This window comes from Mytilus galloprovincialis, chromosome 5 (assembly GCF_965363235.1).
Source record: "Mytilus galloprovincialis chromosome 5, xbMytGall1.hap1.1, whole genome shotgun sequence".
Classification (NCBI taxonomy): Eukaryota; Metazoa; Mollusca; class Bivalvia; order Mytilida; family Mytilidae; genus Mytilus; species Mytilus galloprovincialis.
The window spans coordinates 15,764,910-15,792,224 of NC_134842.1; the positions used below are offsets into that span (position 1 = coordinate 15,764,910).

The following is a 27,315-nucleotide window of genomic DNA, read 5'->3' on the forward strand; positions in this document are numbered from 1 at the left end:
ATTAAGGATGAACACGAATGCGGCCACTTTCGTTTTACACGGAAACCGTCTAAAATTTTACTAAAATGATAGAATTTTGAAGATTTCAGTAATTTAGCATGACTTAATAGTGCTACAACCCGATATATGTGCATTGTATTGTCAAAAACAGCCCATATTTATGTAGCAGAAGCATTCAACTGTCCAATAAATAACTAAAAGTTTACATTTTAACAATTTTGTAAAACTGTTATATTTTTGGGCCAAAAATGGGCCTTACCGAACCTACTCCTTTTACAAAAATCTCCTGCTATTGTATATCAATGCGTAACACCGGTTATCCAGAGGTCTTCGGTTGTAAATGACATTTTCGAGGAACTCAGTGTATCTGTCTCGTAATAACGCAAGCAGTGACATCGAAAATATATTGGAAAACGCTGCGACTGCACATTTAATATTGATGACGTGTCATATTCTTTTTTACTTTCGTCTGCAGTTATTAAGGGATCTTGCTTGATATTCGCACTTTGTGTCGTCTTTCCATTGGTCCAGCACCGTCTACCAAACAGTAGCTCGTGTCCTGTCATAAGAAATTGAAACATAATGAGTTCAAATTGTATCTGGTTCTATCAAACTGTACCAATTACAAACATTCAAGTAAATGTTTGAGGAAATACCATTTAATACAAATAACGCGTTCTATTTGAAAAAGGGAAAATCTATTTTATTCTCTTTTTAGTGTGGTTTCAAATTCGGTAAACAAAAAGATTGTCAACGTTTATTGTAAAAAACTTCTTTATTTGAAGAAGCGAGGCGATTCAGTTGCTAAAAATTAGTGAAAATTTATCCAGATTTACACCTGATGTTAACTTTATATTCATGCAGCAACAAAGAATGATGAAACTCATTGAAATTTTCCTCATCTATTATCATAATGAATTTAAAAATAAATGAAAATGGGGAAATATCCCCGGAATAAAATGACCTTTAGACTGGGGAAATATCCCCAGAAAAAAGACCTTCAGAATGGGGAAATATCCACACTTTTCTTCAAATATAATTATAAGTTTGAGAAGTATGTGTAAGTAACTGTAATTAACATCATGAATAAAGTGGGGAAATATCCCCAAATTAAATATGACTTTCAATATGGTGATAAAAGAATACGAAATGGGGAAATTTCCCCATTAAATTACAAGTAGTGGGAAAACATCCATACAGGAAGACAACACATACGTGAACACTTAACAATATTGGGGAAATTTCCCCACATGAAAATAATCTTTAAAACAAGCTGTGTAATTGGTCATTTTCTATGTCGAAGAAATAAAAAATATACATGGAATGGGGAAATGTCCCCATTATGTGTATTTATCCATTTCTACAGCATTTTGCAAAGATTTACTTTCCGTCTAAATATGTCAATCTTGAATATAAAAATGACGAACATTTATCAGGTGAAGCTTGGAAAAGCAGTGTGATTCTCAATGCACTTTTCGACTGATTTTTTTTTATATTGCAAACAAGTCAAGCTAATGAAAATACTGCTTTAAATTTTTTTTGCAAAGTTAGATAGCGGGCCTTAGATTTGAAGGTCATAATTAACACTAACTAATGTACATGTGCAAGACTTTAAATGACTTTGAAACATTCAAATACGAAATAAAAGATGAATCTTGGTGATTCGCACTGTCCAGTGGGAAATAAATATGCATATTCAGGACAAGAACAAGTTAATGTAACATGAAAAATAACTTTACTTTTCAATTGAACCACACGCAGAGTCGGATTTTCAACAAGCTAATTCATAAAGGAGGAGTAAAAGATACCAGAGGGACATTCAAACTCATAAATCGAAAGTAAACTAACGCCATGGCTACAAAAGAAAAGACAAACAATAGTGAGGAAGAAACGTCAAAGAAATTAAAACCTACAAGCAACACGCATCCCACCAAAAGCTTGGGGTGATCTCGGCAACTCCGAAAGGGAAGAAAATACTGCTTCACATGTGACAACCGTCACGTTGTTCATAAGATAACAGTTCACCGAAACGGACATAGCATTATCACTTCGAGCCAATCAATCCTTTGATCAAACTCCTTCATGCTGCGTGCTAAGCGGAGAAGCAACAAATACAAATTCTAAAGTCTCCGTTTTCATCCAGCTTGGTTCCAAACTACGACCTCTCGCACTCGGGGTGATCACGCTACCACGTATTCGTGTATCCATCAAATTAAAGGAAAGTAAACGAGATAGAAATCAATGTTTTTTCAAGAGAAAACATAATTACAAACTGTGTAATGTCAGTACAGCACAAGTAGAAAATTTAAACTCTTGAAAATTACATATTAAAGCATGCACATTATTTTGAATAAAACATAATTGTTCTGTTGCTGTTGAAACCATATGTTGTTCAACTGCTAGGTAAAATAGCCACAACAAATATGATACCTCATGTATATAACAAATCAAATCAAAAAAGAAAATGAGTTCTATTAGTTCCTGTATTATAGAATAAAATATCTGTTTCTTTTGACATATATAGCCATATACATATGAGCTATATATGGTGCATCTAGTTGTCATGTTCTTCGTATTTCCTGAAAATACATGAAACAACAACGATTGATTTCGACCTTAAATGTTGTTAGTTGATGATTAAAGAAAAACAAATAAATATTATAAAGTAGTCAATTACCGATTTCGAGTTGAGTTTGCTAATAAAACGTCCAGATGTTTTGCTCAAATGAAAAATATTTAATTTGAAAAGAAGATAAATATTTAGTTTTCTCAGTGATATTAGCAAGCAAAGACAACGCGTTTGACATTTGATCCGTGAAGAGACATTTCCAGTCATTAATTCCACTTTCAATTTTTTCGATAAATATTTTGTCAAAAACTGGCGTGGATACTTTTGGTACACCCTTTGGCAATTCTACTTCACCTTTATCGTTAAACATGAACATTCCACTTGTTGAAATCTTCCAAGGCCCCGCATGATTGGATTTGTAACACAGTTTAATCTTATTAGATACTTCATCCATTGTAAATCTATAATGTAATGGCTTGATATGTTTCCGTACATCAGCAATAAATGGTTGAAGCCAGTTCCTAATATCGTATTGCCAAATTAAGTTGCTTGGATTTGGTAAGAGATCCAAAAGCTCAGGGATTTTTTCTGCGTCATTTCGACGGAGGGAATCTACTATTTTGCTGAAAACCGGCGTCAATATCCTCATGTGTGTGTCCAACATACAGAAAAGAAAGGTGAACCTGCAAAAAAAAATATTTTCATAAAAAATTCTATCAAATTTTATATTGATTTATATTTTAAAACTGTCCGCATTACGATTCTTGTATGTGCATTCGTTTGCTAATTGTTTTGACATTTCTCTGAAGCAATATTGCGACAGTCATGATAGTGGATGTATGTGGAGTATTTATATATTACACTTGATACATTATTTCAGGGACGGTGTTCCATATCATGAATTCAGTTAGTCTAAAAATACGACGGGTGTCCCTCGAGGAGCTGTTAACCGAGTTTTCCGGTGGTATTGGAGTTACTTTATATTTTTATGTAATGGTTTGTCTTAGTTGTTTTACTGTTGAATATTGAGATGATTTATTTTAATCGACTTTTCATTATGATTCTCCGTCGGTATATTTTCTCTCTTTATTATATCTTATTCATCATGTTCATTTGGATACAGTTATTCATGTTAATACATAATGATACGACCCTTATAACAATGGTAGGAGGAATCACCGATCAATTCAGTAGGAACAAGAATGTGTCCTCAGTACACGAATGCCCCACTCGCACTTTCATTTTCTATGTTCAGTGGACCGTGACATTGGGATAAAAACTCTAATTTGGCATTAAAATTAGAAAGATTATATCATAGGGAACATGTGTACTAAGTTTGAAGTTGATTGGACTTCAACTTCATCAAAAACTACCTTGACCAAAAACTTTAACCTGAAGCGGGACAGACGGACGAACGGACGGACGAACAGACGAACGGACGAACGGACGCACAGACCAGAAAACATAATGCCCTTCTACTATCGTAGGTGGGGCATAAAAATACGTGTGTCCATTGTCATGATTGTATTCCCTGAATTTTTTTAGATAGGAATTCTATTATCTAACAGTAGTATGATTACTGTGGGCTATAAGATATCAAATGTCTACCTCTTGAAATACTTTCATGTGCACCAGTAACTCACAAAACGATAAAACATATTTATTTTTGTTTTCCCGCCAGCAGTTGTCCGCTTGAATATACAATACTGGAGGCAACGTTCCACCCTGCAAAAATTATAATTCAAACCTTAAACATGTTATTTTATTTATCTTGCTCATTCATTACTTGATGTGTCAAAACAGGAGTTTGTTGTCCACTAAATAGCTGTAGCTGACTAAAATAATTGCAAGTATATAATACTGCCTTAGCAAGTACAGTATGTCCAATAAACATACACACCAATATGTGTTATTCCTCCCTACCGTGTTGCTTTTAGTTGTTTTGTCATCGTAGTTGTAATGTTTTCCCCCTTCTTGATGTGGTATGGTATATGCTATATTTGTAACATAACCGAATTAAACTTCGATATTAATTATGAAAAGACAAAATATTGGTTGAAATCCATGTTGCTTTTTGTATATCAAGATACATTGTATTAAGAATGTCCCAGACACCCGCAGAAGTCGACTTAAACACATACGTATGCATGTAAACACATATAAATTTTTCATAGATTTTATATTCAATTATAATGCAAAATATTCTATAAGAATACTAAACCACCGAGGCTGTACCATTTTAGTAGGCTTGACTTCTAACAGATAACAAAAAAAAATGATATTTCTTTTTTTATGTCTCTTCATGATTAACCATGAACTTTTAAATATGTAGTTCATCCTTAAAGTGGAAAAGTAAAGATAATCGGTTGAATAGATATTACTATCTAGTAATAGCATAATTTAGTCAGTCATAATGTGAATCTTTTCAGTCAATATAATTATGTATGCACAAAACTGATAATCTGTGTATCGCACTATTTCGGATCATTTCTACTGAGGGCTATTTGAAATTTTCTAGTTTGAATTTTTCTATATTTGCATTGTTGTTTTGTAATATTTATAGCTGATTATGGACATTGATTTTACTCATTGTTGAAGGCTGTGTGGTGATCTATAATTGTAATATTTGGTGGCATTGAACTCTTGTCACATTCCAGCACTCTGCAATGGTGGTTTCTATAAATTTATCATTTATGATTATGAAATACATGCTTTTCTATTTCAAATAACTCAATACAAGTAAAGGCAAAGGCAGAGATAATCGTGTGTAAAATAGCAGAACAAATGTGTCGTCAAATAAAATAATCATTGTAAATGACATTAAAACAATGACAAGATTAAACAATTCCTTAATAATTAAATTAACCTATACTGAGCCATTAAAGTTTAGCAACACTTTTTTTTAAATTTTTTTTTGGTTGTTTCTGGATTTTTTTTTAATAAACATCATTGATATAATCCTTAGTATTACCTGTATTTTTAAGCAGTCGTACTTTTTTCCAGGTGATTGATTTTGCGCCGTTTTAGCTTTACGCGTGTAATTGATGTTTTACCTTCTGTACCTGTACTTTTAAGACGAAATTTAATTTGTTTTTGCACTAACGTTCAGAAACACACCATTGGTAAGAAAAACACACAAACGTTTGAAAAAATTGCATGGGGCGTCAACCAGGCCTCTCCGAAAATGACCGTCAGATGGCTCTTGGAATGGTTGATGCTTGCATGAGTGTTACTGACGTAGTGGATCGATTTAATGTGCATAAGTCAACAGTTTATAGACTAAAAACAGTTATCAACAAACAGCACTGGATAGGTCAATATGTCGTAGACCAAAAACAACCATCGTCAAGGGAGGAGCGCTACATTCGCTTTACGTCAACACGGGACAAGTTTTTTGTGGCCACAACAGTAGTGCATTGACTAAGGGCAGCTGCTGGTGTGCCTGCCAATACTTAAGTGATGCCATGAAAGCATGGTCGAGAAATTGATTTTGAATAACACAATACTCAATTCCGCTTTTTGACCCTCTCGCGCTCCATACAAAAAATATTCTAATGAATATGCGTGTTAAACATACATTTTGCTTCTCACATGTCATAATTCATAAAAACAAATATGTAACCCATAAAAAGACGACAACCACTGAATTACAGGCTCCTGACATGGAACAGGCACATACATACATAATGGGGGGCGGGGGGGGGGGGGGGTAATCATGTTCGCGGGATCATAATCCTCCTTTAACCTGGGACAGTGGTACAACGGTACAACATGAGAATGTATTTTGTGACTTTTCAAAAGTAATCCGTTTTTTCTTCTTTATCCTGTTCACTAGCCTAAATATATTTATTTTATTTTATTAAAGAAAACCGATATGCAATGACTTTGTAAACTATGCTCAACAGCAAAATAAACTGACCATCGCCATTTTTTTTTAGTACATGTCTTAGGCAGCCTTTGAATGTTGATTTTAAGAACGAAACCGTATTAAAGAAAATTGTAGTATGTTTTAGTAAAAAAAAAAATATAGGTTGCTGTTGCTTTTTTTAACGCAATTTGTACTTAATAAAAGTATATCCCATGCCTATCAATTATGCAATAAAAAAAGTATCACGCAAAAAGTAGAAAATTCTTTTGAGGCCTATTAGGTCTGAGTAAACTATGTTAATTTTCCTTTTATGACAATGCAACGAAGCATCTAGTAATAAAACATATCGGCTGCACACATCGATCAATTAAATTAATCATAGTTTTAATTTTGAATACCATATTATCTTCATAAAATGTCTGTGCCAAAAAAAAATCGTTTTATAACCCCAGCTTCATAGTGCGTGATTTATGACAACTTGCCACTGGGTGCGTAAATATTAACACCGATGTGAAGTGCCTACTTCTTAAAGCTTTTATATAAACAAAATAATTAATGCATTTGTACATTTTGATTGGAATAGTTTCTATCTGTTATTAAAGGATTAACCACGATTATTGAGGGAAATCCTCTCGTTGTGAAAGTAGTTACTATCATGCGTGTTAAGGAATTTTTGATTCTCGGACTATCATTTTTTTCGACATTCGATTTTTATCTCAATATGAACAATTTTGTTTTTAAATCCTGTTATTTTCAATGGGAACCCACAATAATTATTTAAAAAGTTCTTGCCGCCTCCACCTCCACAAAAAATGAATGTTCAATGTCTAATATAAAATCATTAATAAAATGATATCGTAAGATATGCTTTAAGTTTACTCGGGGGTGGAGAGGGGGCACTTACTATGCAATGAGTGACAGGAATGGGCCGCTGGAATAGGTTAAAATTTCTTGCTACATGATATATAATAGTTGATAAATTCAAATATCAATTATGGGTTCATATTATCACCTGCTTGATAATATCAGAAGTATCTGAAACAAATCAGATGCCAGTATTTATTTTTCATGCGGTTAAACCACAGTCGACTTGTAAATGCATTAGCTATTTGTCAAACTAATTAATCTCTATTATTCTAATGTAGTATTTCCACTGATGCTAGTCATAGATGATATAAATCCGATTATTTTGACATTTGCACCTAATTACCATATCCAAAGGTTTGTATACATGAAACACTATACCATTGATCAGTGGCAGATTCGGAATTTTTCACAAGCCGGGGCCCACTGACTGCCTAAGAGGGGGCCCGCTCCGGTCCTGCTTCAGTAATTCCCTATATCATAATCAACCAAATTTAGCATCAGTAGTCAGAGCTCATGTTTTGTTATTGTGTATATATAAGCCGACCCTAAACAAAATTTACTTACTTAGTACTTACTTTTCTTAATCTTACGTATACATGTATATGGGTTATATTTAGTTTTTAAAGATCATTAAAACCGAATATTTTTTTTTTGTTTCGATTTGTTTTGTTGTAATAATTCACTACGTCAATTGATAAAAAGCATCAATATAAATACAAACATGTTTAACCCCGCCGCATTTTTGCGCCTGTCCCAAGTCAGGAGCCTCTGGCCTTTGTTAGTCTTGTATTATTTTAATTTTAGTTTCTTGTGTACAATTTGGAAATTAGTATGGCGTTCATTATCACTGAACTAGCATATATTTGTTTAGGGGCCAGCTGAAGGACGCCTCCGGGTGCGGTAATTTCTCGCTACATTGAAGACCTGTTGGTGACCTACTGCTGTTGTTTTTTTATTTGGTCGGGTTGTTGTCTCTTTGACACATTCCCCATTTCCATTCTCAATTTTATTTCACATATTTAGACGTTATAATAACCCCTATCTAATAATTTCACTTTGACATTAGTTACATCGTTTATTGATTTGTTATGGCCACTTATATTTCTTATTTGCCGTATTGCTTCACCTATAATAAATCCTCGGAATACATGCTGTGATTGACAGCTACTTTTGTATTTCTGTGTGTATAGATATAGTTTCTTTAAAATGTATTTCAAGGTCAAGAATGCCAGGTGTTGTAAATTATCAATTTTTACAGCGGATGAGGGCATTCCGGTGTATTGCTATCGCCTAGATTTCCATTACGTAATATTCGTTTTGGTTTTTTGAACCGATCTATAAACATGATGAAGACATCATCAAGTGCAAACTTATATTCCTTATCGCTTGTTAAAAATCCATTTCTTCAATGAATACTCATCACATACTTTTTTTAAAAAGATAAATTAATAATATTAAAATGTTTTGTTATACGTATAAACATTTAGTGAAAAATCATTCAAAATAAATATGCACACACATGCGGTAGAATATCTCAAGAACGTTTGCAATCTTAAGCAACGATAACTCAACCATGCACTAGCACTGCACTATTATTAATATAGAAGAATAGAATGATATACAATGAAAATACACGTAACTGTAATATACAAGTATTAATATACTATATAACAATAATATACCTGAGTAATTATACGGATTTGTATCACGTACTTCAATATAATAGTCATTACGGTGAGGATGAATTCCCTGACATTAATTTATCTACGCACGAACTTGTCCAAGAAAAAAATTATTTCTGCACATAAAACCTCATTTTCAGGTATAGATATGGGTTTTTTTCTGAGACAAGTGCTTCTCGGACCATTCACAAGAACTTGCGGTCATCCGATTTTCAGTATTTCAGTACTTTGGTTTCATTCTTCGAACAGAACCCTGCATAACTGGATAATTTTAGGTCAAGGGAAAACGTTACGTAGCCCTATGCAATAAACCATACAGGCCTCATTTCGTAGCATATTATGTTGAAGTAGATTTCATATTATAACTTAAATATTTTAGTTAAACACAATGACGATGATGGCGGCCTAAGGCTCTTCGCGGTTTTATTTTGCATTTGTTTTTGTGCAGTAGTGTTGTGTTCAATTGAAATAACATATATTGTATACTGAGCATGTTTAGTGAGAATATAAAAAAGAAGATGTGGTATGATTACCAATGACACAACTATCCACAAAATACCAAAATGACACAAACATTAACAACTATAGGTCACCGTACGGCCTTCAACAATGAACAAAGCCCATACCGTATAGTCAGCTATAAAAGGCCCCGATAAGACAATGTAAAACAATTCAAACGAGAAAACTAACGGCCTTATTTATGTCAAAAAATTAATGAAAACAAATATGTAACACATAAACAAACGACAACCACTGAATTACAGGCTCCTGACTTGGGACAGGCACACACATAAATAATGTGGCGGGGTTAAACATGTCAGTCATGTTAGTAACTCCGGAAATAATTATACTGAATCTGATCGTTCATGTAAATCATGAAACAAGACATTGAGGAATTAGCAGATGGGAATTTGTTGGGATAAACTTCAGATTTTGCGGTCATTAGTTATCTCGTACATTACTTTATAACTATCATGCAATCGTTGGTCATTTTATTTTCTCAGGAGGATTGATTACTACACAAATTGTCTGTTCACTACTGCATGGCTATGTAAATATTTCTAAATTAATAAACTATGGCATGAGAAATAAATCATACATGCAGAATACTTGCAGTTTTAATAAGTTAAATATTGTTTCTAGATAAACATTGTGGTCAAATCTATAGAGACAAATAAACTTATGACGCTTGAAAATAAAAGAAAATCGCAAAGGCTTCAACGGAATAGTAATTTCTGCTAGCATTTTGAAAGCGTAATGATGACTGTAAAATTGAATCCATGCATTTATCTGTAAAATACCGAATTACCAAAAGGATCAAACCATTTCTGTATTTACTATTTCATGACTTTGGAGATTATATTTTATCAAAGTAGCATTATATACCATGGAGTTTACAAAAGTATAATGTTAAAAAAAATTACCTAAACTTACTAAAAACGTATAATGTGTTATTTGTTCTTATTAATTTTGTTCACTATTTCTCCTTTAACAAACTAAAAGCACGAAAAGATGCTTATAAAGATAGAAATATATATATTGTATTCAAACATTTATTATTCAACAAAAATTTAGAGTCCTGGGGCCTGGTTTTCGAAAGTATCATAAGATATGTCATAAGATATATCTTAGGACATATTTTATGATCATCGTATGACTATCGTATGATATGTCATAGGATGTAAATCAAAGCTGTCTTAAGAGAGTCGTAGCTTTGGTGCTCTTATGACTGTCATAAGTGAACAATATTTTCTAATATTTTAAGTAATGATTAAAAAGTGATAAATATAAAAATTAAAATGAAAAGTATGAACATATTAATATTTACGAATAGTTTATTTCTTTCATATAATGGACAAGAAATTTTATATAAAAAGGAATTGATATTTGACTTGAAAATTTGTTAAAAATTAGTTTGTGATAAATAATAAACTTGAACTTCGTTTTCGTGTATAATCATACTTTTTTTTAAATGTGAATACTTTTTAGATTCGGTACATCGAGTACCCGCTTATCGAAATGCCCGTGCACATACGTTGATATGGTTCTATTAACTATACTAGGAACTAAGTAATATGTATATGTATTATACAAAACCATGACTATTAGAAAAGAATTCAAAATTATATGTCGCAGGAGATTCAAATTTTAGTTCACGTAGTTGAGAAAAATAAAATCCTTACTATTAAGCTAACTGAGATACACAACAAATATTTTTATTGCAATTAACATGAAATTAAACATGAAAAGTAATTAAAATTTTAGTTTACAATCATAAGACCATCATAAGTCATGTCGCGAGGGGTCTTAAGTTTACCACAAAAGTTATGACAATTCGTAACTTAGGACACTTTCGAAAACATATCTTACGACTATGACATGTCATAAGACCATCATAAGACATGTCTTAGTCATAAGATACTTTCGAAAACCAGGCCCCTGACTCACTAAATTTTGAGGTAAATCATGACTGAAAACTGTAACAATAGCCTTTTATTGAATTATCAATTGTTTAGCAATAAGGTCTTTAAGTTAGTCTAAATATGTATATCAATTAAAAAAAACATTCAGATTGAAGTTTGGTCATGAAACTACGGTGGCAGAATGCGAACATGAAAGAAAAAAAAAATATGTTGTTCCCTCATGATACTATGTCGTTCCTTCAAGATGATATGTCCTTCCCACAAGATACAATGTAGCTATCTCGTTCCCTCAAGATGCTATGTCGTTCACTTAAGATACTATGTCGTTCCCACAAGATAGTTATCTCGTTCCCTCAAGATAATATGTCGTTTCCTCAAGATATTATGTCGTTCCCTCAAGATACTATGTCGTTCCTTCAAGATGGTATGTTGTTCCCTCAAGATGCTATGTCGTTCCCTCAGGATACTATGTTGTTACCTCAAGATGTTATGTCGTTCCCTCAAGATACTATGTTGTTCCTTCAAGATGTTATGTTGTTCCCTCAAGATGCTATGTCGTTCCCTCAAGATACTATGTTGTTCCCTCAAGATGTTATGTCGTTTCCTCATGTTATTATGTCGTTTCCTCAAAATACTATGTTGTTCCCTCAACATAGTTTTAACATTGTATTGATATTGCTATGTTGAAGGAACGAGATAACTATCTTGAGGGAACAACATAGCATCTTGAGGGAACGACATATCATCTTGAGGGGAAAACATCGTTTCTTGAGGGAAAGACATAATATCTTGAGGGAACGACATGATCTCTTGAGGGAACGACATATCATCTTGAGGGAACAAGATGACTATCTTGGGGGAACAACATAACATCTTGAGGGAACGACATATCATCTTTAGGAAACGAGATATTTATCTTGTGGGAACAACATAGTATCTTGAGGGAACGATTTGAAAGATCGTCGAGTCCAGTTCGTAAAATGTATGCATTTGTTTTTTGAATGAAGTAATTATAAAGCGTTTCCAACGAGTTTTTAAATCTAAATTATTTTTAAACAATCTATAGCTCCATTCGATCATATTTTTCATCTCGATATCCCTTAATTTTATTCAATATATATATTTTCAAAATACAGAAAAGAAGATTAAGTTTTGTTGAATCGACCATGAGTATAGTATGTGATATTTTTTTCTCATTGTTAAAGACTTACGGGTAGCCTGTAAATCCTTACGACCGCTTTATTGTAATGCTGTTGCGCCACTTTGCACACAATGCAGTGATTTGTTATGTTAAATCTACGCAAAAAAAAAAAAACAAACCAAACAACATTTAACTTAGAATAACTATTTTATAACACTAATTTTAAAAAACGTGCATACATAAAAGTAATAGTTATGAAAAAAAAACATGTCGTCATATAAGTATTCTTTACATGTAATATCTTCATCAGTCGTTCTGTTCATTTTTTTTTTAAATACTGTGCCATGTCACACATCAGATCTAGACTAATTACTATAAAACATCCCAAAAAGTAATTATGCTGTTTTACCATGATATTATATAGATAAAATTTCTCTGAAAAAAGTTTAATACCGTAAATAATAGTTAGTTTTCTTACGCTTTTGTTTTGTATGTGTTTGATAGCTAGTACAGTATTACATGTATTATGCATCATAGATGGTTGTTTAATGGAAATAGTTTTAAAGTCGAAAATAGTAAACCACTCATATATACACTAGCTTTCATTCATTTTATAACACGGATATCATTTAATATTAAACGTTTCCGGGCAGTTGAAGAATCAAACCACATGGGATCTTTCTTGTGTAGCTGAATAAAGAAGTGGTTTAGTGCATACACCTTTCAGATGATGTAAAATGTAAAACCAATTGACAAGTCGATTACTAGTTATTGTATTGATATATGTCAGAGATAATATAGTTTCTAATGAACGAACGAATCATTGTAAAATTTTATGTAAAATTACTGATCTTTATCTGCGATGAAAACTCAAGTTTGTAGTAAAAATTATAACAACATTACCACATCTCGCGTCTGAGACAGTAAACATATTATGATACAACACAAGCTATTTTATCGTAATCATAAATAAACAATTATGTATACTACATGTAGTATACAAAAATCTGGAAAACCAGATAGGTTCATTGTACATGCACCTAAACTGGCCATTCGTTAAAGAGCGGAACAAATGAATACCATGTAATACTCTATGCTTATTCGTATTTATACATTAATTCATAAAAATCGTTTGTACATTGTAAGTGAGTAAAACGTTTTTTAAGCGTCTTAGGATGTTTATTCATGTTGTTTTTAGGATTTTTGCAAGATATTCGGAATCCTCTGGGTTTTTTTATGTACTTTCCCAAAATATTTTGCCCGCTAACCCCTACTTTTATATATTTTCATAATGTTATTACACAAAGTTCTATTTAAAAATCTAATAAAATCCTTGTTATTTTTTTAAAAGTTTTTGTAAGAAAAAAGGTGCAAATGTTAAATGTATGAAAAATATAGAGAGAATGATTTCCCGCCAAATTGTCAATGCCCTTTTTTTTTTATATTAGCTCACGGATGATTTTGGCAGTCTAATTGTTTTACCTTTATTCCTCCTTTATTCATAACCATTCTTATTTTTATTTTAACTGTTGCTGTGTGCAAATTAAGGACAACCGATAGACAAATGCAATAACATCAATAATTTAAGACCTCATTAAAGATTAAAACAAAATTAAATTACATTAGACACATTTAAAACTTGACGGTGTCACCGTCAAGTTTTAAATGTGTGGAAATGTGTCCTATCGAATAAATAGAATAGAATAGAAGAGAAGAGAAGCAGTGGTGGATCCAAGGTTTGAACCCCCTTTTTTTGGACGATCAATGCATTTGAATTGGGACATGACGTTGGACCCCCCCCCCTTTTTTTTGTCGTGGGTCATGAACCCCCCTATTTAAAATGGCTGGATCCGCCCATGAGAAGTTTAAATCGGGGTTACATGAACATTACAAACATAAGCTTGGCAGTACTAGTAGAGTTTCGTATCAACATTGCTACCTTTCCAATTTAAAAACATTAGCATAATAAATATCTTTATCACGCTTAAGAACTTTAGTCAACTTCATGTGCTATATTTGACTTTTTAAGATATACGCATTTAAAAGATGATATATTCTAAATGTACACACGTTTTATGCTCTTAGATAGCAAAATTATTTTGTGATGACTTTAGCCATTATTGAAAGCCCTGTCAGTAACTTTTGCAATTTAGCAATTTTAGACAACATAGACATTCTATCGTCTTTATTCATTGCAATGGGAAAAAAGAAAATGTTCTGTACCGTTGACAGTACTAGAATCACATACTATACATATGTATTCTGCGTGCAGAGGTATCAGGATGCATCTGTCTAGTTATATTTGTACAATGTTAGGGAGCTACCATTTGATTTTTATGGGGGGGGGGGGAGGGGGCTAGGATGAAAAATCTTGTCCTGCATTTTTTTTTAGTTTTAATCTCTCCTGCCTTTTTATTTTTCACTTTATCCGGTCCTGCTTTTTTTTTTCTTAGTTTATCCTGACTTTTTTTACATAAATTGTCATCCTGACTTTTTTGCAAGTGTCTCATCCTGCCTTTTTTTTTTTAACTCAAAACTCCTGTCTTGCCTATTTTTTTCAAATTTCATCCTAGCACCCCCCCCCCCCCTCCCCCCATAAAAATCAAATGGAGGATCCCTTATCTAGTATAAGATGCATCTGTCTAGTTCTATTTGTAAAATGTTATCTAGTATACGAATAAATACGTTGCCTTGAAGGATACTTAATAATGGACAGCTATACAGTATAAACTGCTACTTTTTTGTATTTCAAAAACATGCAACTAAACGTTAAGCATGCAATTATCAGTTAATCGATCAACGTTTTTAAATAAAGTTAAACGGTGTTTGTATATTCGCTTATATTATATTTCCTTTATCCTGCAATCAGCCAACTATTGTACAAACAACAGGTACACTAATATTTTTGTTGTTGCTTTATTTCTACTTGTTCAAATTAATGTTCTGTTGTCCGACTTCCATATTGAACGAGCGGTAATGCGGATATTCCTTTTTTTACGTAACAGTTAATTTTTGGGGTCCGCGTTAAGCTACATGTCAAATTCTTTGAAAAATAAGGGACAAATTTTTTAGATTTTATACAACTAAAATTTCAAGTGAATGGTGTAAATTTCAGGATAAAAATAATATACGTTTATTTTCGGAGAAAACAAATATAAGTACTTGCTACGAGTCTGAGAAAAGCTCGGCGAAGTTAGTTTTTCGTCATGTTTCGAATGCTCATACACATAAGTTGTATATTTTCCGACAATGTACATATATCATATATCTATCACACTCGGGGAGAAAATAGATACATGCGTGGAATGAAAAATGTGCTGAAAATACACGTTTGCAATATTGGAAATTCCTTTGTGGTTTTAAGGAATGGTAATACTTGTTTTACGCACTTGAACGTAACCTTTATTGCTTTTTTTCATGAAGTGTATATCATATTATGCGTACATTCGCCATGATAACGATTTTAATTTGAAAATAAGTTGAAATAAAATTATACATACCTGTCCCTTTTCTGTCTCATCTTCGCTGTCGCTAAATACGGCATCGGATATCATAAGCATTGAAAGAAATAAAAAGAACACATTTTAAATTAGGAAAACCATGGTGGAATTATAAAATCGACGATTATTTCAAAGTACACATCTAGACCGATGTGGGCGTGTCAAATACCGGCTGTTTTCAAGAGAAGGGTCAAATTTTTACTGTGATTGACATGCAGGCTAGGGTGAGAAGTATAAATTAGTGGGAACATATTATTAATTAAACACTCATTGGTAGGATATTCATTATGGCAAGTTGGGACATTGTATTAAACAGTGGTGATTTTTATCTTGTGCTTGGACGTTTCAAATGGGGAAAAATAAAATATATCATACCTGGAGGATTAGGATTTTTTTTAAAAGGTACTGTAGCTTAAGTTAACTTAGTCTTGGCTTATGCCAATGCAGAAAAAAATGAGAACGATTTTTTTTTATAATTTCACATTTTTCTAATTTAAAATTACATTTTTCAATACATTTTGTAGTTTTGATTGACAATTATTTTTAGCGTTTGGGCAATCAAAAGCTGACATCCACTATAATATTATAGCCAAAAGTGATGAAAGTTGCATTAAACACCAACAAGTAATCAATAAATCTTATAATTTCAACAGTTCATTAAAATTCACTTTCAAGAAAGTACATTTTGCTTGGTTTCAGTTATTGTTTTAGAAATGTTAAAGACTTTAAACGTCATTATCCACCAGGGTGCGATAATGACCGGAAATGGTTCAGTACTGGTCATGTGTTAACGAGAAATTTTATTTTTCTTAATTGACGAATTTAACAGGTTTTCTTTTTTAGATCACCTGGCCCAAAGGGCCAAGTGAGCTTTACCCATCACTTTGCGTCCGTCGTCCGTCGTCGTTAACTTTTACAAAAATCTTCTCCTCTGAAACTTCTGGGCCAAATTAAACCAAACTTGGCGACAATCATCATTGGGGTATCTAGTTTTAAAACGTGTCCGGTGACCCGGCCAACCAACCGAGATGGCCACCATGACTAAAAATAGAACATAGGGGTAAAATGCAGTTTTTGGCTTATAACTCAAAAAACCAAAGCATTTAGAGCAAAATTAATCTGTTTATCAGGACAAGATCTATCTGCCCTGAAATTTTCAGATGAATCGGACAATCCTTTGTTGGGTTGCTGCCCCTGAATTGGTAATTTTAAGGAAATTTTGCTGTTTTTGGTTATTATCTTGAATATTATTATAGATAAAGATAAACTGTAAACAGCAATAATGTTCAGCATAGTAAGATTTACAAATAAGTCAACATGAACGAAATGGTCAATCGACCCCCTAAGGAGTTATTGTCCTTAGTAGTCATTTGAAAATTTTTACTAACATTTTCCACTGAAACTACTAGACCAAGTTCATTATAGATAGAGATAATTGTAAGCAGCAAGAATGTTCAGTAAAGTAAGATGTACAATCACATTTCCATCACCAAAACACATTTTTGTCATGAATCCATCTGCTTCCTTTGTTTAATATTCACATAGACCAAGGTGAGCGACACAGGCTCTTTAGAGCCTCTAGTTTCATTTTGTTTCAAAATAGTCTACAGTAACTATAAAAGATACATTAAAAATAATAATGAAGACAATATATGCATTACCGAAAAGATCAAATCTAGAAGTTTAGTTATAGCACTATATACATGATCTATAATAATGACTTTTGCGTTATAGCCAATTATTTTAACATCTAAAATAGATGTAGCAAGAAATGATCAACAATACGCAATTTGCACATAAGTTACAAATACTCAAATTATCAGTAACAGGATGAGTTTTACCAATATTTTACGTTTTTAAGGAAATGCGAATGCGAAAGCTATCCACCAGAGTTCAAAGCATTAAACTGGTAGTAAGCTAACTTTTCCTATAATCTTGAAAACTACAATAGCTAGAAAAATTTAAAAGGTGATACAATTTTTAAGAAAAGGAAGATATTAATTCATTTATGTTGTTGTAAAATTGGCATTGATGCAATTGTACTTTTAACTATATTTGACTACAAATATTTGCCTTGAAATGGGTAAATACGTTTGCCCTTAAAATGTCCGATGTAATTGCGTCCTAGATTTTGGCGTCTTAAATACATGATATACATCAATTCGCAAAGCATATATTTTTTTCTAAATATAACTGAACGCGATCAGGTTCAAGGCTTTATGGTTTTTGTTAATACTAATCTGTATTGCAAAATTACACCTATAAGGGTCAAGCAATACATTTCGTTGACTTATTTGAATATTTCAGGTTTTAGGAGTGGATGGAGAGTGTTCAGCTTAAAGATTTCGATACACAGAAATCCTTATTTAAAGACCAGTTCAAAGGGACTTTATTTTCAAGATCAACCTTCTTAAAGGCGTGGAATCATATCCGTGGTAAGACTTTTGTTCATGTTGTTAGTCATTGAACATGTAGAAATTAAATGGTAGCTTCCTTAGTAACACAAATAGATAAAAAATAAATAGATTAATTTAATTCTTGAATTTGACAGCAATACAAGAAAAAATAAAATGACCTGGGATTTAGTAAGCTTAATATATATCTAAGATAGCTACATAGTTTGATGAAAATCCAAGTTGATTTGAAAAAGTTATAAAAAAAATTAAAGATGCCTATCTGAATTTATATAATAATTTTAATTTTTACCTATTGTAAAATTAAATTCTTTCATTTCACAGCAATAAAATAAACTACCTAATAAGCTTGAATTTTGTAAGATCAATATCTAATTTAGTTAGATGGGCTAATTTACACCAGTCAAAACTAAATTTGAAGGTCAAGACTAGTCGAGACAGGTCGAGACTAGTCAAGACAGGTCGAGACAGGTCGAGCATTGGTCAAGACCATTTCAGACTACACAAAGATCATCAAGTACTGAATCAGACTAATTAAGTAAAGTCCAGACATAGTCGAGTACACTAAAGTACAGTTAAGTACAGTCGAGACAATGTCGAGACTAGTCGAGTAAAATGTGTGTTCGATTTTACTGGTCGAGCACAAAAACTGGTCAATTCAGACTCTGAGCAGTTTGCAGTGTATGCTTACTGCTGATTGTGCGGTTAACCTTTTTAATATGATAAATTGAACCTCAAAATATTATTTTATTTGTAAAAATGTGACAGTTTTTATCAAAACAAAATATTATTTTGATAGGAAACAGAGATGACAATTGAGCTCGAGTCAAGAACTTTACATGCAAACGAGGTAAGTTGAGGATGAACTTAGGTGAAATTAAATCAAGCAAGAATTTAAGATTGTTACTATTACCCGGAAGAGCATTAGATAAGCCTCAAAATAAGCTAAATACATTGAAATGTCATGGAGCTCATTTCGAGATATTTGATTTTTAAAAGATGGCCGGATAAGGCTGACTCGAACTCTGTGTATATATCTGTCTGACAGGATTTATCTGACCTTCACCTCATCATGCTCATTGTCATCATATTTTAAAATGTCAAGTTTATGCGATACTTGTAGTTAGAGCTTATTCTTTAATATTTTCCACATGAAATCAGTGATTAGTGAATCGGACGAGACTTTTCAGTATGTGTGGTTAGTCAATTAAACAAAACACTGATTACTTTGATTTACAAACTCAATTATTTTCAAAGGAAATGAAGATACCTGAGAATCAGATAAACATCAGATCATTGGAAGTAACAAATGTGAGTATGAAGTATGAGTATGTTTTATTTGTTTCTGCTAGTCCCATGTCGTGGATTATGAAATAATTTACTGAAACTTAGATTACAAAATTGTAATGAATTGGGCAAAGTGAATCAGTGAAATATATAACATGTGTATGCAATGTAGTTTTAAGCTATCAACCGTTATATTTCTGTCTTTTCCGCAAAATATCAACGAGCACCTAAAACAAAAACATATATTTATATTATTTTTAAGTTCAGATTTGCACGTTGTGTTATAATTCAGCTTTCTTTGGAAAACCGGTTGGGATCCAGTTCGCGGAAAAGGTGGGGAGGGGGTGTAAACCTGGAACATCATGATACATTTGCATTTTTTGTGAACTTCAAACATGTCAAAAATAATCTAATAATTATTTCCAGTAATGTGTCATTGCTGGAATGATTTCACACTTAATTGAAATATTTGTTTGTTTTTTACATGACGTTAAATTGGGCCACATTTGTACATGTTAAATGTCTGTCCCAAATCAGTAATTTAGTGGTCGTTTTGGTTGCTGTTTGTGATCTATGAAGCATTTCTATTTATCGGCCGTTGATATTCACGTTTAAATTTGTATGCCCCACCTACAATAGTAGAGGGCATTATGTTTTCTGGTCTGTGCCTCCGTTCGTCCGTACGTCCGTTCGCTTCATTTTAAGTTTTGACCACAATTTCACGATCCACTGAACATAGAAAATGATAGTGCGAGTGGGGCATCCGTGTACTATGGACACATTCTTGTTTGACATTATGTTCAATCGTATTTTTTAAGCTTACACTACGGCATATGATTGCTTATTGTTGAATATTGTACAGTAAAATATAGCTGCTTACATCCAAATCAATTTACGTCTATGTGATATTGTCACTAGAAATCATACCACATCTTTGTATTCCTATTTAGTTTAAAACATATCATTTTAATAAAATTAAAAGCAGCATTCAAACAGAGGTGAAATTCTAAAGAAGATTACATTGTTTAATTTTTTTCTCAGGATTTCGCAATGAACGAAAAAGTAATGGGCTTCTGGAAACTGGAGAAGAAATGGTATAATGCAACAGTCCTAGAAAAAACTAAATCAGGTAAACCATGATATACATTAAAGAGAGATTACAAAAGAACGATGAGTAATGAGTTGATTGATTGTCAGGTAGTTTTTTGTTGTTGTTTAAGGCCACATTGTGCACTCTAGGCTATATCATAGATACAGGAAGATGTTGTATGTGTGCCAATGAGACAAGTCTCCATCCATGAATTTTGTTTATAAAAGTAAACAATTATAAGTCAAGGTATGGCCTTCAACACGGAGCTTTGGCTCATACCAAGCAGCAAGCTATAAGGTGTCAGACCACCAATTACTCCCTCAAATTTAGAACGTAAAAGTAGGCCTACTCGGAACAAAAAATAGTGCATTTGATGTCATTGTTTACTTAAAATACACAACAAATTTGCAGAAATGAAACTTTTGGTGAAAGAGAAATATATTAAGACCATTTTGAGCCCAAATTTACTTGTCTATGAGTTGAAATTAAAAATTGAGGATTAATGCGCTCCATAGTATACTAATTTAAGATTTCAAGAAAACCAGGGGTTATTTTTAGTGGTACATCCATTCGGAAGGTCTCTTCTTTCTTATATGGCTTTAAAGGTATGTCGAAAATTGGAATGAAGAAAGGTGATACCTGTACGATTCAGGACATACCTGGTTTGTAAGAGGTTAAACTTAAGATAAAAAATTTAGAAATCTATGAAAATTGCAAAATTTGGTTGAACAGATAGGGACTTTTAATTGGTGGTCTGACACCTTTTATAACGGGCCCAAAAAAATTACTAGTGTAAAACAATTCAAACAGGAAAACGAAGAGCGGTCTAATTTATATAAAAATGACCGTTTGCATTTATTGGCTGAGAAAATTGGCGTATCTGGAGAGAACACAGAGCATCACATGTCCAATCAACAGAAACAATGCACATATCATTCGAAGTAAAAGACTCACTAAGGAGTCAACATTTCGATAAAGTCTAGGGAAACATCATATGAAAGGAAAGATGTATATATGTTTGATCTAATTGTATATGCATAATTTGTGTTTGGTTTTCTGTCCCTTTGATTGAATAGTCTCTATTTTACAGGTTACAAAGTCGTATTTGCAGACGACAACTTAGTAAGAGTGTTAGGTCTACAGAATCTACGACAAAAGACATCGAAATGAATTCAGCTGAAGGTGTTTTGTTTAACAAAACACTTTCATATATATATATGAACTTACAAGAAACTCACAAGTCATCTGATAATGTTCTCAAAACAGGATATAATAAACAATATCAACAACAAAAGGAAGCTGTATTTCCTTGTCCTTGAACAAAAGACATTTAACATCAGTCAAATGATCCTATATATTTATACATGTATACAAGAATGAACAAGGTTATATATGTTATTTAATCTATATTGGGACATTATCATGGTATCTTAATGACAAAAAAACAAACATTCACATAATTAGCTTGTTTGGTCTGAATGTGCTTGTAATTTAATATGACAAACTGTATGTAGAATAAGAAGTAATTATCACACCATCAATGAGACAACATCAACGACGAAAATAAATAGATGAAAAAGTATGCAAAAATCATCAACAACAGATAGATGTGCGTAGAATCGCCAAGTGTGTTACAACATTATGCACATAAAGCTGTTCAATATAGTTGCAATATTAAAATATGTAACAATGTGTTATAGAGCACTTTTTATAGTAATTAGTAAACACAATCCTAGCATATTAAAATTTATGATGATGTACTTGTGCAAGTTATTGAGTTTCATCATTAACAGAATTACTTTTATAAATTCACTAAAACATAACCACCGTTTACATACAGGATAGATATTTTCTGAACATCAACAGCTTCAGGAAAACTATTTGAAATTTGAAAATATCGATATTTGGTATAACAAATTGATTGGAATTGCTTTTTAGTAGTGCGGTCGGTAGTGTCTGCTTATTACATTTTAAACAACCATAGATTTAAGTTCCTTGTTTGTGTGCGTTTTGTGGTTTTTGTGATTTCGTAAGAATATAACAATCCCTTGTGTTTTTGTGGGTTCTTGCTGCTTTGTCTTTGGTTTTCTATGTTGTGTTTTTACTATTGTTTGTCTGTTGGTCTTCTTTTTAAACCATGGCGTTGTCCGATTATTTTCGACTTATGAGTTTGAATTTTTTTCTGGTATCATTTGCCTCTCTTTTAAGGAGGTCTGTTCCTAATGATGACGATTTAAAGTAAGCTCCTCGTGTTTAAAAGCAATCTGTATTCAAAACATTCTGCCTTCTTCATACGGATAACCACAAAATATTCAAACATTTTGTCAGGAATCTGATGTTCAGTAGATGTCGTTTGTTGATGTGGTTCATAAGTGTTTCTCGTTTCTCGTTTTTGATATAGATTAGACCTTATGTTTTCCCGTTTTAATGGTTTTACGCTAGTCATTTTGGGCCTTTTATAGCTTGCTGTTCGGTAGGAGCCAAGGCTCCGTGTTGATGACCTTTTTATACCTATAAAGTTGGTTTTTTTTACAAATTGGGACCTGGATGGAGAGTTGTCTCATTGGTACACATTTGTTTCATAAGTAGTCAACTGTCTAAACACTATCTAAATTTCACGACTTTGGATGACAGTTTTAGTACATACAATTATTTGATTTGCCGTAAATTTGAATCGTATGAGATTATGGGGACATTTCCCCAATTTGAAGTCAAGAATATCTAATATGAACATGATGAGATTATGGGGAAATTACCCCAATTTGTAGTCAACGATATCTAATATGAACATGATGAGATTATGGGGAAATTTCCCCAATTGATAGTCAACAATATTTTCTATGATTTGAACATAATGAGATTATGGGGAAATTTCCCCATTTGATGGTCAGCAATATTAAAGCTTGTATTTTCCAATTAATAATCTTATCGTGGGAATTTCGGCATTCTGATGTTTTTGGTTGTAGATGTGAATGTGGGGATATTTCCCCATTCTAATGTTATTGGTTTTATATGTGTAGTGTATGTGGGGATTTTCCCCACTGGTACGTTTTTCAATTCAAGAATACTAGTTTTCTTCATTGAGTGGGGAGATTTCCTCAAATTTGATAAAATCATGTAAGCGCATTTCCATTAACTTATAGATTTGTTGACAAAAAGTGTTTATTTCAATTCACATCGTCAACCGAATTTGAAACCACCAAAAAAAGAGAATAAAATAGAAATTCTCTTTTTCAAATAGAATGCGTTAAATGTAATTGTTCTTCAAACCTCGAATAAAATGACCAGAACGATAGATTCATTAATTGAATTTAAAGTTCCACGGAACACATATGACTTATAAAAAAGAAGAATTGGTGTGATTACATATAAAAAGTACTGTAGATTCTTTATTATTGGTTGGAAAACAGTTTTCGTGGATTTCGTGGGAACCGGAGAACCACGAATTGAAATGTTCAACGAATTACAAGCGTTCTAAAGGATTGTATGCAGACTTTGCCAAAACCACGATATGAAATATCCACGAATATGCAATCTTTCCTCAAACCACGAAAATTGGTACCAACGAAAAAAATGAATCCACAGTATTATAGGTCACCGTACAACATTCAGCAGTATGCAAAACCAAAACCAAATAGTCTGCTATAGAAAGCCAGATACATAATACGGAGGAGTTAAACATTTAAGCGGAAACGCAACCCTCACCTAAAATAAGACAGTGGTGAAATAGTCACAACATAAAAACAAGCTGTAAAATCAGTTGAAAATGTTTAACTCATCAGATAGATACAAGTGCAAAAACGGAAACAGAAAAACTGAGTCCATGTGACTGGGTAGCCGTATATCTTGGTTATTTTGCTCTATCATGCAAATTTCCAGTGACAAGACACTTGCATATTGTAATGTAGAATGGAACTGATATAAAATGTATTAAAACTTACTTTTGGCCAGATATATGCAAATCATCAAAATCATTGTCAGCGTGCCTTCTATTTTTTCTGAACATTGAAAACAAAATGTTAATGACGATTTTGAATTCCAAAGTTCAAAGATCTTTGTATAAAGACTTTAAAGAAGAAATATAGAACACACGAAACAGGAGTTAAACAGTTAAATGCGAATATGTGCAAAACAGTTTAAGCAAATAAAGGCAACAGTAGTATACCGCTGTTCAAAACTCATAAATCCATGGACAAAAAACAAAATCGGGATAACAAACTAAAACCGAGCAAAACGAGTTCCACATAATGTGCACGTGAAGGATATAACACGTTAAATATTTGTGCCCGGTCACATGATTAGTTTTTGACTGTACCATTTACCCTTTGCATTAAAAGTTTAAAGTTGGTACGAAAAAAAGCAGTCAAACATCTCTCATTTTGGTTAAGACAACTATTACCTTTGAGAAAGATAGGACGAATCTTGAATTATCAGATATAAATCTGTTTTGTGAAATTTAAATACATTAGCACAATTGTTTAGTATGTTATCTTTCCTGACTGTCATGATTTGAAAGTTTAAATCTGTTTTGAGTGACGAATTTCACACTGTTCTTGTTTTATGTGTCACATTTCAAACTGTTCATCAAGTTTTATAGTTTCGGTATGATAAAGTCCTGTCTTCAAAGCATATTACTTTTGCCATAGTTTAATTTGTGGAGGATGCTGCCCGACCCAAGTTTTGCAATGAATCATTACAAAATATTAAAACTATGAATGCAAGACACAACAGAAGGAAAAGATCCATTTAAACAAATATAAAGAAATTAGATGTAGCTTACCATGACATATATCTACGTATTCGTCAAAAATGGTGACATTACGATACACAAGGTTGCAAACTATTTGTAGTCTTTCTTCACAGCCGACACTGTCCACAGGAAAATTATAAATTACTTTAACATCATTATGATACGTGTACAATTTCATAACATCAACAGTTGTATCATTGATAAACCGACCCTAAAAAAAGGAAGAGGTATCTTTAAAGTCAAATGTGTTTAGAAAATTTTGATTTGCATTTACATACAGTTTATCTCACATATCAGAACTATTTGAATGCACATTAATATTGTTTGAATAATATTACTGCTAAAATAAGGATATTCAGTTGTTTTCTTTTATATTTTTTTGCTAAATGAAACCTTTTGTTCGGAATTCAATTGAAATAAAACAAAAATAGTATTTTTTTCCTCACCTCAACCATGCTGAGCAGTTTGGAACAGGGTTCACCTCATCAAGCATAATTTCTATTTCCATGCTGTTGTTGTTGATATCATGTTTATTTTTTATTAGTTTTGTAATAGTTGGTAAAGCTGCAATGGAATTGAACAGCAGTCAGCATAAATTGTATTTCTTCAAATTTATTTTTCAAATAGATATGGGATAATGAAATTTTTTAAACAATAGGACATGCCCATTTAGTTGCGTGGTGTATCTAAAGTCAATACTAAACGGCTCAATATTATTGCGTCTAAACTTCTTTGCGTATGCGTGTGACTTTGACAAATACACTAAAATTAAAACAACCCTTTATTGACAATAGTGGGGACATATTAAAGTTAGTTATCTATAATCGTATACACTAGCGTATACATTAACCCTGTATGCTAACATTGCCCATGTGAAATTTCAAAATTGTTTGTATAAACATAAACGACAAAAATATGTAACGTATTCAATTTTCTGAAGTCAGACACACGAATTAATGAAAGTGCTTGTAGATAGATGTTTTTGTGTTCTGTTAAATTGTTCCTTTTAACATAGTTACACGATGATGACTGCTGTATCCATATTTTGTTAATTTTATTTAGTAAGCCTTTTTAGTTCACGCATCATTGTAAATATAACGGAATTTGAAGAGACTGTCAAGAAAGTGAAAGGTCTAGCGCTATTAAAACCACGTTTAATCCACTATTTTTTACATTTAAAAATGCCTGTACCTAGTCAGGAAAACTATTACCTGTGTACACTTTGAGGAAGAAAGGACAAATCTTGAATGATCAGATATAATTCTGTTTTGTGAATTTTAAATACATTAACCCAATTGTTAAGTATGTTATCTTTCCTCACTGTCATGATTTGAAAGTTTAAATCTGTTTTGAGTGATGAATTTCACGCTGTTCTTGTTTTAGATGACACATTTCAAACTGTTCATCAAGTCAGGAATATAACAGTTCTTGTCCATTCGTTTTTGATGTGTTTTGTCATTTGATTTTGCCATGTGATTATGGACTTTACGATTATATATTCCGCTGTTCAGTATTTTTGAAATTATACTTTTTCCTGCTATTTCTTTATTATTAAATCGAAAGAAATAAATGATGTAAAGTTGTAAAACTTAGAAAATTATATGCATCAATAAAAACTTACATATTACATGATTAGGTTCGACTGAAAGATTCTTAGTGAAATCATGCCATCCACAGGAACACGTGTACTTGTAGCCCAAGTCTTATTCACTAAAATTGTGAAT

The 27,315-nt window shown here is 32.4% G+C and overlaps 1 long non-coding RNA gene across 1 annotated transcript; it reads right to left on the reverse strand.

Moving 5' to 3' along the window:
* Positions 1-2,374: 2,374 nt before the first annotated feature.
* On the reverse strand, positions 2,375-16,994 carry LOC143075248 (uncharacterized). The gene is made up of 3 exons (XR_012978269.1): positions 16,051-16,994; positions 2,924-3,252; positions 2,375-2,579 (listed from the first exon to the last, which is right to left on the reverse strand). It is a non-coding gene; the product is annotated as an uncharacterized LOC143075248 (long non-coding RNA).
* Positions 16,995-27,315: the final 10,321 nt, after the last annotated feature.